The 13,427-nt window shown below is 41.7% G+C and overlaps 1 long non-coding RNA gene across 2 annotated transcripts; it reads right to left on the bottom strand.

Moving 5' to 3' along the window:
- Positions 1–276: 276 nt before the first annotated feature.
- On the bottom strand, positions 277–8,046 carry LOC130597043 (uncharacterized). 2 transcript variants are annotated; one of them, XR_008971673.1, is made up of 4 exons: positions 7,885–8,046; positions 1,695–1,832; positions 557–667; positions 277–420 (listed from the first exon to the last, which is right to left on the bottom strand). It is a non-coding gene; the product is annotated as an uncharacterized LOC130597043 (long non-coding RNA). The 2 variants fall into 2 exon arrangements; XR_008971672.1 differs by having other exon boundaries at positions 285–366.
- Positions 8,047–13,427: the final 5,381 nt, after the last annotated feature.

The following is a 13,427-nucleotide window of genomic DNA, read 5'->3' on the forward strand; positions in this document are numbered from 1 at the left end:
GTGTTACACCTTAGTTACTGGGCTGTTCTTATCCAACCCGGGGGAGGTACATTCTTTCGATTCTCCTCCCCATCCCTCCAGGAGCGGGGGCAAGGGAAGAAGGGGCAGGGGGGAGGTGAGCGAGCGAGACTGCGTGGCTGACTGGGTTTTAAACCACGACTAAAGTTGAGATTGCGATTGCATGGGAACCTAGATACTCCTCTACCACACAACAGCAACATTTCACAGAGTAAACTTAGGCAAGAAGCTAACTCCACACAGAAAAATTACCTTCAGCAACCAAATTGCTGTCATCCATCAGGTCCTACTTTGTTCCTCATCTGCACAGAGCTGTTTCAGGTCTCGGTTTCCTCCTGATTTGTTAGGCTAGTCGGCCACAGCACATTTTTTTAGCACTAATGCATACCTTGAACACAATACCTGTTGAAATAAAAGCCACTAATTGTCCTATTTTATAAGAGACAGCTGAATATTGTTTTCAGAAACCTTAAAGAATCTTCAGCTTACCTAAAAATTGTGGTTTACTTTAATCTGTATCCGAATAATAAGCTTGTACCTTAAAGCAGAATCCATGGTTTGTTGGTGCTCCAGAAATCTTTTTGCCTGTCAAAGACATGTACGTATCACTAAGGCTGAATTCACAGAAAAACTGCAGATGCCTTGGCTCCTAAAAAGAAGAGCAATGTACTATAGTTAGACTATTTTTAGCCAGCCCCTCCAGATAAGAAAATCAGGAGATGTAGTGGTTATCCTGGTCCAAAATAGTCTTAACATACTGTACGTTTAACTCCGACATTGTGAAATCTAGAAAGAGACAACTCAGCATCAATTTCATAATGCAGAGAAAAACCACATCAAACTAGTCAAAGAGCTCATTCTGTCAGAGAGGGAGAAAAACCGAAGTACAAGTGATGACACTTCTGGGAAAGCATCCGCTAAATTCAAGCCACAATAATATTACAGTAGGAGTCACGTTTTGAGAGCTGTATGCATTTCAAACATCAAAATAAAAGGTACTTTCATAACCTGAAAACTGTCCACTCCTCTTTCTAACCATTCTCTCCATCCTCTAAGATGAACCAAGTTAAGGAAGAAAACAAAAGAGGTTTGCTGAAGGATACAAAAGCAGCTCAATGATTACTCTGGCAGTTAGCACAGAAAATTCACAACAAGAAAAATCTTTAAGTGCTTTACGTAAAAGGTGTCTCAACTCCAGTGTATCCTGTTTAACATTATCAGGTTTCAAGAACCGCCACCAAAAAGTTGAAGTAGTAAAATGGAAAACTGTACAGTGACAGAACGTGAGAACTCGCAAAATCTTCCTGTAAAATCCCTTTATACACAGGGGTTTTTTATTTTACATCATGAAGTAAGACAACCCCTTTTCAAAGCACCTACTTACACTTCAGCATTTTAACTACCAGCTGAAAATTGATTTTAAAAGAGTACGCTGTTAACTGACTGGAAAAATATTGATCAGAATGAAGCAAAGTTAGGCAAAAGGAAATTACTCTAAGACAATACTTTTCCAATTTTATATCGCTCTACATTTTATCTAGAATAAATATTTTTCTTCCTTTTTATCGGTGGAAGTTGAAATTCAATTTTTTCTTATTAGAACAGATTTTAAATACATACACCTTTGCTCTAACTTCGTTATGTTATTATGTTCTCCCTTTTTTATTTTCCTTTACCTTAGATGTACCTTTAGTGGAAAAATAAAGGCCAGATCTTCTCAAAAGAAAGTACAGTTCTGTCCGGGATTTTTCCCCCTGCTCCTTTGCATGCAAATAACTGTGAATCTCAGGGGATGTGCTGGAGCTTAGGAACATCTGAAAGAAAACATCAGATATGCATTTCTCCTTCCACCTGAAACCAGCTTTCTATTTCACTAACATACTCAGACAGAACTAAGGGGAATAAACCCCTAAATCCAGTATCACACCACAGGAATTCAATTATGATTGCATCTAATCCCATTAAGAGTACTTCTGACTTAAGATGTGTAGAATGTTACACAACTCCAAGGTATGCTAAGCAAGTTACATATTTATATAGAACGTATGGTTTGAAATGAGAGCATTAGTTATGCAATATGTTGACTTCAGCAACAAAACCAGTGTTAAGAAGTTCTGATCCCATGCCTCAGACCCTACGTATAGAAAACTGCAAATGAACGCTACCAACAGATGAAGAAGAAACAAAACAAAGCTACCTCTCCTTCCTCCTGTGTTACAAACCAGGTAAAGGAACCGATCTGAGCTAAAATTAATTCAGCAAAGAACTCACAAAAACTGAATCACAAACCCATGCAGGTCAGGTAGATGTTACCATTTTCAAAAGGAGGAGACAAAGGAGCCACCTGAAGGGGTGCCTGAGCAGGAGCTTTAGGAGCCAAAACCAGAAGCTGGGCCAATCATCGAGACAGCTGCTCGAGATATTCAATGGCTTTGCTTTAGCCATTTCAACCAGACATTGTCAGAGCGCAACACAATTGTTACCTAGCAAGACACTGTTATCTTAGCAAAGAGCAAGTACACAGTTCTACTCAGTCTGCAGGACAAAACTGCAGAAGTACCCATTAAAAGCTGGCAACCACATTAACTTTATGCTCATTCCATGAAATGCATTATTCATTTTTATTCCTCTTCTTCCAATAAAACTGCTCAGAACAATGACTCACATCTAAGCATACTAACCTAGAATCCTTCAATTTCCATATACGCAAAGGAACCAACGTCATTACTAAGCTCTTAAAGGAAAATTGCCCCAGGCTGGTCTGTACTATTATCAATTCTATCCAGACTTCTACAGAGATAGGCAACAAAGGCTTTTCGGGTTGATAGCTGCAGTTTCCACTGCTGCATTTTCCTCCTGTCCACTGCCACTTCCAGAAAATCGGATTTGAGGACACAAAGCAAAAGTTGAGCAGGCAAGAGACAGAATGGACACTACAGGACTGCAGGAAAATAATGAAATGAATGTGATTTTGGAAGCACACCAGGTTCTTCAGACACTAAATAATGCAGTTCAACCAAGAAACACAAGGTTGCTTTCGCTTCTATTGTTCTCCTGTCCTGCAGTCTAAATTGAGCTGGTGTGAATGCAGTAACATGGGCAGGCTTCACTTGACAGGGGAGCGTCCTAGCTCACAACAAAGAATGCATTATGCATAGCTTCACCGCTGTTCACCTGAACAGTTACGTTACAGTAAGACTAGGTACATCTGTCTACAGCGCTGCTGGCACACAGCTGGGTGCAAATGCAGTTTAAGCTATTTCAGCCACACTGAAGCAGAAGGGGAGGTTCTGGTAGGTGTTCCAGCCTGTTCATCTCCCCATTTGCCACCAATGAACAGGTTCACTGGTAGCAAACATAAAGGCTGAGTTGAAGAAGTATTTTAACTCCATAAACAACGTCAAATGGAAGCTTTAGGAAAATCTAAACGAGTCAATCAATGTAAAAAAAGAACAGCATCTTTTTGGGTTTTAGTATCTCTGCTTAACACGAAAGGAGTGCTTGGCTCGCAGCCTGCACAAGTGTCTTTCCCAGGATTTCTGCCATAAGAGCTTCAAACCAGAAGTGCTGTCATGAAAAACGCTTTTCTTACTCAGCAGACCAAAGTGGAATACAAAATACAAAGCTCAGCTTCAACAGTCATCGTTGTGCCCATGCTATCAATTAAAATAAAGGAGCAATAATGCTAGGAAAAACACAATCCCAGATCCATCTTTTTCTTTCTAAGACAGCTGAGGACTGTGTGAGAAAGTACAACCTGAGCAAGCTGAAGTTAAACTAGTAAACGTCAGAAGGAATGCGCAGTAAAAATATTTCAGAGTCAGAACTGAATGCAATAAACACCTAGAACTAAGGATAGGAGAAAAGATCCCTTCTTCGGGATTTTTGTTCTGGCTTGGTTTTGGAAGGGTTTTCTGTTGTTGTTTTGGTTGTTCGTTGGTTGGTTGTTTTTATTTAACGGAGGTATGTGCAAATTTACTACTGGGGGAATGGATCCCTCTTCAAACAGATAACCAATATATGCCTAATATCAGAAAAATAAGTCCTTAATACAGGAAGATGAATTGCAGAGTTAAATGATGGTATGCTGCAGGCAGGGATTACCAGTCACACGGTACACAGAAACAAACTTGCACCCTCTCTCCCATGCAGTGAAATATATAACATGATTTGTAGGCTGGTGTCAAACGTCACCATGTCTTTCCGAGAGTAGCGTATGACAGCACCAAGGACTCAATGATGATTTGCTTAACTGCAAAGCCAACCCATTGAAAACCAATCTGAACAAAAACCAAAGCAAAATAAATGCCTTTTGTTGGTAAAAAAACAAATCAATCAACAGGTGAGAAAACAGAACAGGAAAAAAACATTGCACTGTCTCAGATTAATACAACAAAAATCAGAAACTCTAGATGTCACTAAATGCAATGAAGTTTGAGAGCCATACTCGTAACTAGAAACCTTATCTGTCTGCACCTGCAACATTTTGAATGAAAGACTGGCTGCAGTAGCATGGAAAATATTTGCTAAGGTGGACGCTTCTCAAGCATTACACACTATTTCTGACAGTCAAAGAAGCCAACATTTTCCCAAGGCTCTGTGAATCCAGTTTGAATTTGATGACTGATTTCTTCAAAGATGTGACGACAGTTGGCAGTGATCCAGCCCAATGCTGCTGGGAATGAGCAGGATTTTGCCCTGAACCTGCTGACAAATTCTAGGGCCCCAAGCAGTGCCAGTGAAGAGCTGTTACTGACTCTCAGTATTGTCTCCTGTTGACTTCAGTCAGTCTGAGAGCTTTAGACTGGCAGAAAGGCCAGAAAAACCTAGAAGGGAAAATGAGGAAAGGCAGACTGGAACATGCCGAGGAGATTGACAAGAGACTGAAGTTCTGTGCACGGCTATTTCAGCCTGAAATCTGGAACAGAATCAGATGGGAAACTGCTCAGGGACAGAGAGACTTTCTGTGGCAGAATGGTTAGAGAAAGAAAGCTTAACTCTGAAATCTGTGAAGGCAGAGAATGAGAACAACTCAGAACATGGGGGAGTGGGGCAAGAGATGGCAATGGGGAAGGCCAAAAGGAAAAGTCACTACCAGGAATTCTACCTTTCACAAAAGGATGAGTGCCTGTCTTGGTAAGCCCGCTGTGTCTTTAACTTAATTTTTGCATATATAAAATTTATTTTGTTATGCTTATTTAGGAAAGGCATGTGCTCTCTTCTTTAATATATCCTACATCAGGTGCAAGGTTCTTTTTATTCCTCTGGAAGACAGGCTGGACGTGTGCTGTCTACAATAGGTTTTTCTAACGTATTCACATTACATGTAAAAAGCTATTAGAAAGAAGCTGCGAAATTGGCCAACAGAACTCTGAACTTCAAGTCTACTGACCAAACCTGAGTATCAGTTGCATCTATTAAACAGTGGGCAGTGGGAGGGGAATAGGTTTATTCTTAAAAACAAAACCAGAAAGAACTGTAATTACCCAAGTAATTTCAATCTTCTGTTTTTGAAGGTGTCACTGTTAAATTTAAAACACTGACATACTGCATAGTGAAAAAAAATCTGTTACAAATACAATTAAATATAAAACCTCCAACATTAAAAATTGGAGAAATGTTATTCACAGACAAAAAACAAGCCAAACCAAAACAAAAAAAAAAAAAAGAAAAAAAAAAGGGGGGGGGGGGGGGGGGAGAAAAAAGAAAGAAATCTAGGATAAAATTTTGACCCTTCAAAGGAATTTAAAAAAAAAAACCACCAACACCTTATTGACTTCAGTGAGGGTAGGATATCACCTACTAACGACTCAGTTCTGTCAACACTCTAGGCTGTGCAGTCTATTCATTGGAAATGCTGTCATGAGTAAAGAGAGGCCTCAGATAAAGAGCTTCATGCTACCTTCCTTCTTGAAATGCTTTTAAGCATCCGATTTGCTTAAATAGCCTACAGCAAGACTTCCAGATTATTCACACTGCCTACCACTAGACATGTACATACAGTGTTGTCTCAGAGAAACCATATTCTAATAAATATGGCTTCTAATTCTAATAGTGACACACTTTATTTTTAGGCTATAGGTCAAACCTCTCTTCGGTACACACAGACATCTGGTGTAGGTCAGACCTAGTAATTTCACTTAGCACATGCTAAATGGATAGCAGGCAGTTAACTGGTTTTTGTTCTGAGGCTATTCAGATGTTCTGACTTAAAGCCATCAGCCAAAATACTCACTTTCAATGAAAGTCAAGAAAAACATACTTGAAAAATATTTTACTCGCTCACTGCTCAATCCACAAAAAACTATAAAAGTATCAGAAGTGATTTTTTAATCACTTGTAAGCACTGAGTTGGTAAAACTAATGTCTCTCTTGCTACTTGACCAAGCACATCACAAATAATAACCAAGACTGTTAACTTGTCTTAATGAAAGTTTCCAAGGATATAGGGACTGGCTGTGAACAACTGACCCAACAGCTTCTGCTGAAACGGGCGTGAGGACTGCACAGTTCACAAAGGTATTCTCTGCCTCATGCCTCCTAAGTTTTATTGAACAAAATACAATTAAACAGACAATACACCATAAAACAGCAACAGAGGAGCGTTCACAACAGATTTTTCCATCTATCAAAATGGGGTGTAACCATTACCTCTTTAGAATGATTCTTAATCTTACCCACAAGCTCTGCACATTCGCTGTATATCGTATATGGGCAAGAGCATCCAAATCAAATGTTTATGTTACACTGCAAAATCTACTTGATATTTGGGTAGCAAAAGTGAACCAATTTTCATTGGATATGCAGCATCTGTAGAAATTAATTCTTTTTATTTAGGTTTGTAAAAATTATTTACAGAATCTAGTTCTGTATGTGTCAATTATATTTAATTTGAAACATTTTTAATCCATTGGGGGTTAGCTTAACCTCCTGACTAAACATCCATTTTTATAAGGATATAACTTTTTAATACAGAAGAATGTTTTGAGAATTATTTATTTAATGTTTTTCCTTTACTGGTGGATGCTAGAGTAGAATTTATTATATAATTAAAAAAAAACCCTCAACAACCTAGCTTTAATATTTCTTTTAGTTTTACCTTTAAAATCCTGTGTTCTTATGTTGCCTTTCCAACCAGTCTTTATCCCCAAAACTCACACATAGGCTTGTTGTCTTAAGACCACTGAAAGTTCTTCTATTAATTAATTTTTCTAGTGACAAGCAAGCAAGAGTGATGAGTATGTTTCCACCTTTAGTACTCATTTTTCCCCTCTTTGGGAAGTAAGACCATGATCCCTGATATGGTCATTCTGTGAATCTATTCCCACTGTAAGTTAAAATCTTGTGTCCACTTAAAGATGACTAACACTGAGTGACCTACCTTGTTTTTCCCCAAAGGCTACAGTAGCCTTCCAGCTAACAAATCATACTAGTCACTCTGAATTTTCTACTCATTAAGTTTAACCTTTTAAGCCTTTTTTTTTAGCGGGTTGTATCACATTCCCATTTCCTCATTATCCTACCAATGCCTGCTGTTAAGTATGTGCCAAGTACTGCAGCACTCCACCTTTTTAAGGAAACAGGGTCTTTCACCTGAAATACCCAAGAAAGGCATTAACCATTTTTACTTCATCTTCTGTTTTGACACTCCGAAAGAATGCCTAAGTTTCCAAGTGCGGTCATACAGTAACTGTCTGGCAGGGACACACCACTTCATACCTCATAAGGAAAAAAGTAGTAACCATATTTTGAGGTATTCATAACCTAGGAACAGATCCAACAGTGGCAAAGAATTATGCTCACAAAAAAACAGGCAATGGGAAATTCTAAGCTATGCTGGCTCATCTTCATTCAAAGATTACACACCTGTAATATCCCAGAGTGGCTTACAGCTGCATGGGGCTCACTTGGAAAAGGTATCATATGATCCGGAAAAAAGCTCTGGAACAATAACAATTTGTATCAAAGTTCAAGAAAAATAAATATAAAACTTCCTATCCCTTTTGGATGCAAAATTAAAGTTCTCCATGCCCTGCAAGAAACTGCAGGTTCTCTGATCCAGGAATTCACATTTACCTTACTATCATTCCTCAATTTGTGGTATCTGATATATTATTTGCTGAAAACCTTAAAAACTTTGAGAAAACATCACCAGTTTCTGGAATCAAGAGGGTTTCCTACACCACTACTTGGCTCTTAGTGCTGTTTTTCTAGTAGTAATTTCTATTGCTATTGACGTTTAAGAGTTGCCTGGGGGTTCAACGTGCTGCAAAGTAGGGGCAACATATGCCAACAGTGTTTTCTACTGCTTTCCTTACACTAGAAACCCAGCAAACCTTTTTTGGAAAAACTGCCAGTAATAGAGAATAAGTCCTCTCAGTTTTTATCTAACTATCCACTTTGTGTACGAATATCAGTTAGATCTGACAACATCAATATGGTATGGTTAAAAAGTCCACATTTAAAGTGTTGATTTCATTATCAAGGAAAGCTCAAGGGGTAATTTATGGATAGACCTGCAGCTGGGGAGTTCAGTACACTCATGCAAATATGAACCAGCCAAGAATTTGATCACTACTTATGAAGTAAAGGCACAGCTACAGGTTGGGCAGAGAAGAGATTCAGAGCAGCCCTGTGGAGAAGGACCTGGGGGTGCTGGTCGATGAGAAAATGAACATGAGCCGACTTCAGTGTGCACTCCCAGCCCAGAAAGCCAACCGTATCCTGGGCTGCATCAAAAGGAGCGTGACCAGCAGGGCAAAGGAGCTGATCCTGCCACTTTACTCTGCTTTTGTGAGACCTCACCTGGAGCATTGTGTGCAGTTCTGGTGTCCTCAACATAAAAAGGACATGGAACTGTTGGAACAAGTCCAGAGGAGGGACAAGAGGGTGATCAGGGGACTGGAGCACCTCCCGTATGAAGATTGGCTGAGAAAGTTGGGGCTGTTCAGCCTGGAGAAGAGAAGGCTGCGTGGAGACCTCATAGCAGCCTTCCAGTATCTGAAGGAGGCCTATAGGGATGCTGGGGAGGGACTCTTCAGTAGGAATTGTAATGATAGGACAAGGGGTAACGGGTTCAAACTTAAACAGAGGAAGTTTAGACTGGATATAGGGAAGAAATTCCAGGTGAGGCACTGGAATGGGTTGCCCAGGGAGGCTGTGAATGCTCCATCCCTGGCGGTGTTCAAGGCCAGGTTGGACGAAGCCTTGGGTGGAATGGTTTAGTGGGAGGTGTCCCTGCCCATGGTAGGGGGGTTGGAACTTGATGATGTTAATGTCCTTTCCAACCCTAACTATTCTATGATTCTAAGTTTTCCCAAGGTCTGGACAAGTTTGAAGCTAATATTCCCTTGACCATCAAATGTCCAGTGACCTTCATTTTTAATAAAACTGAACTACTGGTAGGGTTGATTCATATCAACAGAGCATCCCTGCTACACCTGGGTTCACAGTACCCAGAAGAATGACTCAAGCAGAAACAGTAAACTCTCTGATCAACCACAGTTGCTTATGCTAGTCATACCTGCATGTCTGCCACACTCCACAGCTGGTTCCAAGCACTGGCTAACCAACACACTTCTTTGAAAGCTTCTCAACTAACCATTGACTGTCTCAAGCTTAGGATTTTTCACTGGTGCAATGACACCTCTAGATTGGGGAGTACATGATTTGCCCAGAGAAACACAGGTGGAGAAAGAAAAAGCCTCAGATCTCTTGGATCTTTTGTTACCTTAATATTTACCTTTTCATCTTTTTCACAGGTAGATAATTTGAGTTCCCTGCCACTGTTCACCTTTCAAGTCCTCATACATTTCTATTTCTCCCTTTGACATCTGAAACAAGCTGGCTTTACAAAAGACGGCATTACCAGTGACCCAAATACACCATGCATTTGAGCAACCAGAGGGTGAACTCCTCCAGCTGAGCCAGGACTGCTTCCACGGCCTTTGTCATCAGCCACAGCCTGAATTAGCAACATTAACCTTTGGCAATACCCTTGAATTAGGAGTTGTCTCTGCTCTCCTTCCATTCCTTACATACACTAACTCTGGCTTCACTTCCACTTGCTCCTAACAGGCTACAGCTGCTCACAGCCCTTTGTGTCAGCTGTCATGTAGCTGCAGCTGTGAGAAGCTGCCACAGGGCACCACTGGCCCAGAACATCCAATTTTCACTTAAACAATAAAATCCATCTTTGCTACAGATGCCCCTCCTCACACTGCTTCATTTTATGTTTTGTTGTCACTCGATGGAAACTTCACTCAATCTCAATCACTTTATTTTGTTGCAGGTCTATGTGCAAACTTCAATAAAGTTAAGCCCATGCCTGCATGATGTTTATAGCTGAGACTAATTAACAGCTGAGCTAGTGGAGAGGCAAAGATATGTTGCTTGGCCTCCCTCTGCTCAGCTTTGGGCCAAGGCAGGGGAGCAGGCCTGCTGTCCTGTCGCTGGTCACTCCACTAAGGTGGTCGTGTGTTCTCAGAAGCCCCAACAGAAGGTGGGGATGCTCAAAGGCTGGTAGTTGCGAAGCAGAGGAGGAGAGGTGGGCAGGCTGCCTTACCTTGCCTGGGCGGCAGGCTGCTGGCCCTCCCTTCGCTGTTTTGTCTCCTCCAAGGCTGCTTTTGGTTCCATCCTGTACATGGTAGGTCCTTTTCCGTAGACGTCCAGTTCCACCTTGGGGAAAGCAGCAGGACCTGGTGTCTGTAAGAGAGGCAGGGAGGTTGCTGGGTACACAAGTGTTCTGCTGACAGGAAGGGTACTCAACAAAATGATCACACACTCGCTGTACAACATGCACAGTGGATTAAACCAGCACACTAAAGCAAACAAGCACAGTAAAGCGAACTGGGTAGATATTTCTATACAGTAAGTAAGTACAGTAAAACAAATTGTGTACATGTATATAAGTAAAGTACAGATGACAATTAGCAGTGCATCGAATCAATACTGCAGAGAGAGACCAGAGACTTAGAAGAAAGACATCACCAGCCATCATCAAACCATCCTCCAGGCCCACACTTCAGCTGGGAAGCCCCATTGCAGCCATTGCCGGGAGACTCAGGTAATCAGGAAAGTTCCTACGAGGTCCATCCACACATAGGTGAGGCCTCGGAGTCAGCTACAAGAGGCTCCTGCTTTTGTACCCTTAGAAACACAAGGGGCTTTATGCCAGCTCTGCCACTGTTTACTCGTGGGCCCGTGCAGTTCCTCATCATCTCAGTGTTGGTCACACTGACAGCATTGGCCAGGTGGCCCAGCGTGCCCAAGCAGGAAGCTCACGGAACAGCTGCACCCTCATGGTTTCCTGCCTCTTTCCGACAAACAGTCACCATGAACATACACACATGGACTCTGCCAAATACACTGTGAAAAACCCACACTGGGTTGTCTCTCAGTCAGGAGAGGGAATCAACTCTCAGCGAGGTTCCCATCCGTTACAGTCACAGCCAAATCCAAGCACAGGAGCGGTATGCACATAGAGATGGAGACGAAAATGGAGATAAGAAAAATAATGTAAAAGAATATTTTCTTTTCACAAAATAATGGAAAACAACCAAAATTGTCTTCCTGATACAGACACTCAAGTTTTCTACTGCAATTGAAAATAATCTGAACAAAACAAAACTCTCTTGGAGCCAAGACTACCCATTTTCTAAGAGCCTTCTCAGCTTTCACAGTGGCACACACAGTCCTGACTTCCACAGGAGGAACTCAAAGGTACGCTTCTGTTGAGCTGGACATTTGTGATGGAGGTTCTGTGGGAGTATGGGCCCTGAATACCCCATGAGGGAGGCCATCTCTGCTTTTATAACAGGGACACAGGGCTATGACTTCAGTTTTCCAGAGAAAAAGAATGTTGTGCTTTGATTTGATTAACCCAGCTGTGATTGATGCAAGAAGCCTCAGTGTCTGTATTTCAGGCAGCCTGCTTGCACAAGTCACACAGTGTTTATGGTGAAGATTTCACGTGCCACACGCCTGACAAATTACTTTGCCCTTTTAAGTAGAGAAAGAATGCATTTCACATGGTATCTGCAAACTGTGAACAGCACTAATAAGAAGAGGACTTGATCTTACAAAGTGCTGTGCTTATTCAGCCCTGCAGATAGAAGAGATCTTTCCAGTCTGTGCTGTGGGCTTCAGGTTTTAGTTAGGCCTGGATCTTGGTGACAGTTCATTTTAAGCTATGGTACAGTTCCCTCAGCAGATCCAGCATCAATACCTCCAGATGTTTGTATAGACTAGTGCCAGTTTGCTTAGCCACTGCACTCACACAAAGCAGCAAGTCCACTGTCTGCAAGGAAAATGATTCATATCCCCATGAGGGTGCCCGAGCACAGTCACTGTATCTCACAAGCCAGATTCCACCAGAGCTGAGAATCATGAGTCTGCTATTTTGATGGTTGCCACCAAATAGTTCAGGACTGCCTTTGCACCTGCATCAGGACTGCCAGAAAACACCCAGTCTGCGGCAGTGCCTATAATCTACCAGTTGTGGACATGCTGTATCAGTTCACTCCTTCTCACACCCTTTCCCCTGACTGCAAGGCTGAAGGACAGCCTCTACCTGGGTCCCAATACCCTTGGGTAAGGAGCATTCTGGAGGGTAGATTTTGTCTAGTTAAGCCCACCAGCACTTTTGGATCACTGACTACTGCGGCGCTTGAGCCTTTTGGGCATCTCCCCACTGCCCCAGTCCTGCCAGCCCATCTGTGCCAAGCACTTACAATCAACTGAGGGAAGCAGAGTAATGAGGACGTATTTAATGAAATGCTCAGTACTACTAAGGCCATAAATGATAGAATCACAGAATACCTCCCTACTGAACACAAGTGCACGTGTCCTGTCTTTCACACAACTGCCTCCTGTGCTCTTCAAGATGCCTTCCTCAGCTTACGTGGTTTACCTTTAATGCTTATTTCTATTCAAGGTGGTTTGAATCCTATTAACCCTTAAAGCTCTCACAATGCAATCAGAGAAACCCAAGCTGGATCAAACTATTTTTACAGAAGTCACCTGTTAGAAACATGCATGCCAGGAGGTAAATTGCTCTTTTGTTAGATTTATTCTCAATTACCTTTATGCAGATGTTGGTTTGGGGCTGCACCTGTGGAGCTATTGGTGACTCCCATCCAATGCAAGTGGGTGTAGTCACTGGCAGCAGATGTCTGCATTCAAGACATGGTGCCACCTGAAGAACAAGCCACATCACATCATGTCATGAAGGCTATCAAGAGGTTTTCAGTATTTTCCTGGTTAGAGTCTGCAGCAGCAAAGTCACTAGAAACATTGAAGCTGATAGCCACAGCTGCTGGGACGGATCCTTACAGATCAAAGGCTACTGAGAAAATAGGAAGACAACTGGAAAGAGTGACTTTACTGACAACTAAAACTAGGCCAGAAAG

Source organism: Pezoporus wallicus, unplaced genomic scaffold (assembly GCF_028554395.1).
Source record: "Pezoporus wallicus isolate ANWC-B61680 ecotype Strahan unplaced genomic scaffold, APGP_CSIRO_Pwel_v1 contig_8051, whole genome shotgun sequence".
NCBI lineage: Eukaryota > Metazoa > Chordata > Aves > Psittaciformes > Psittacidae > Pezoporus > Pezoporus wallicus.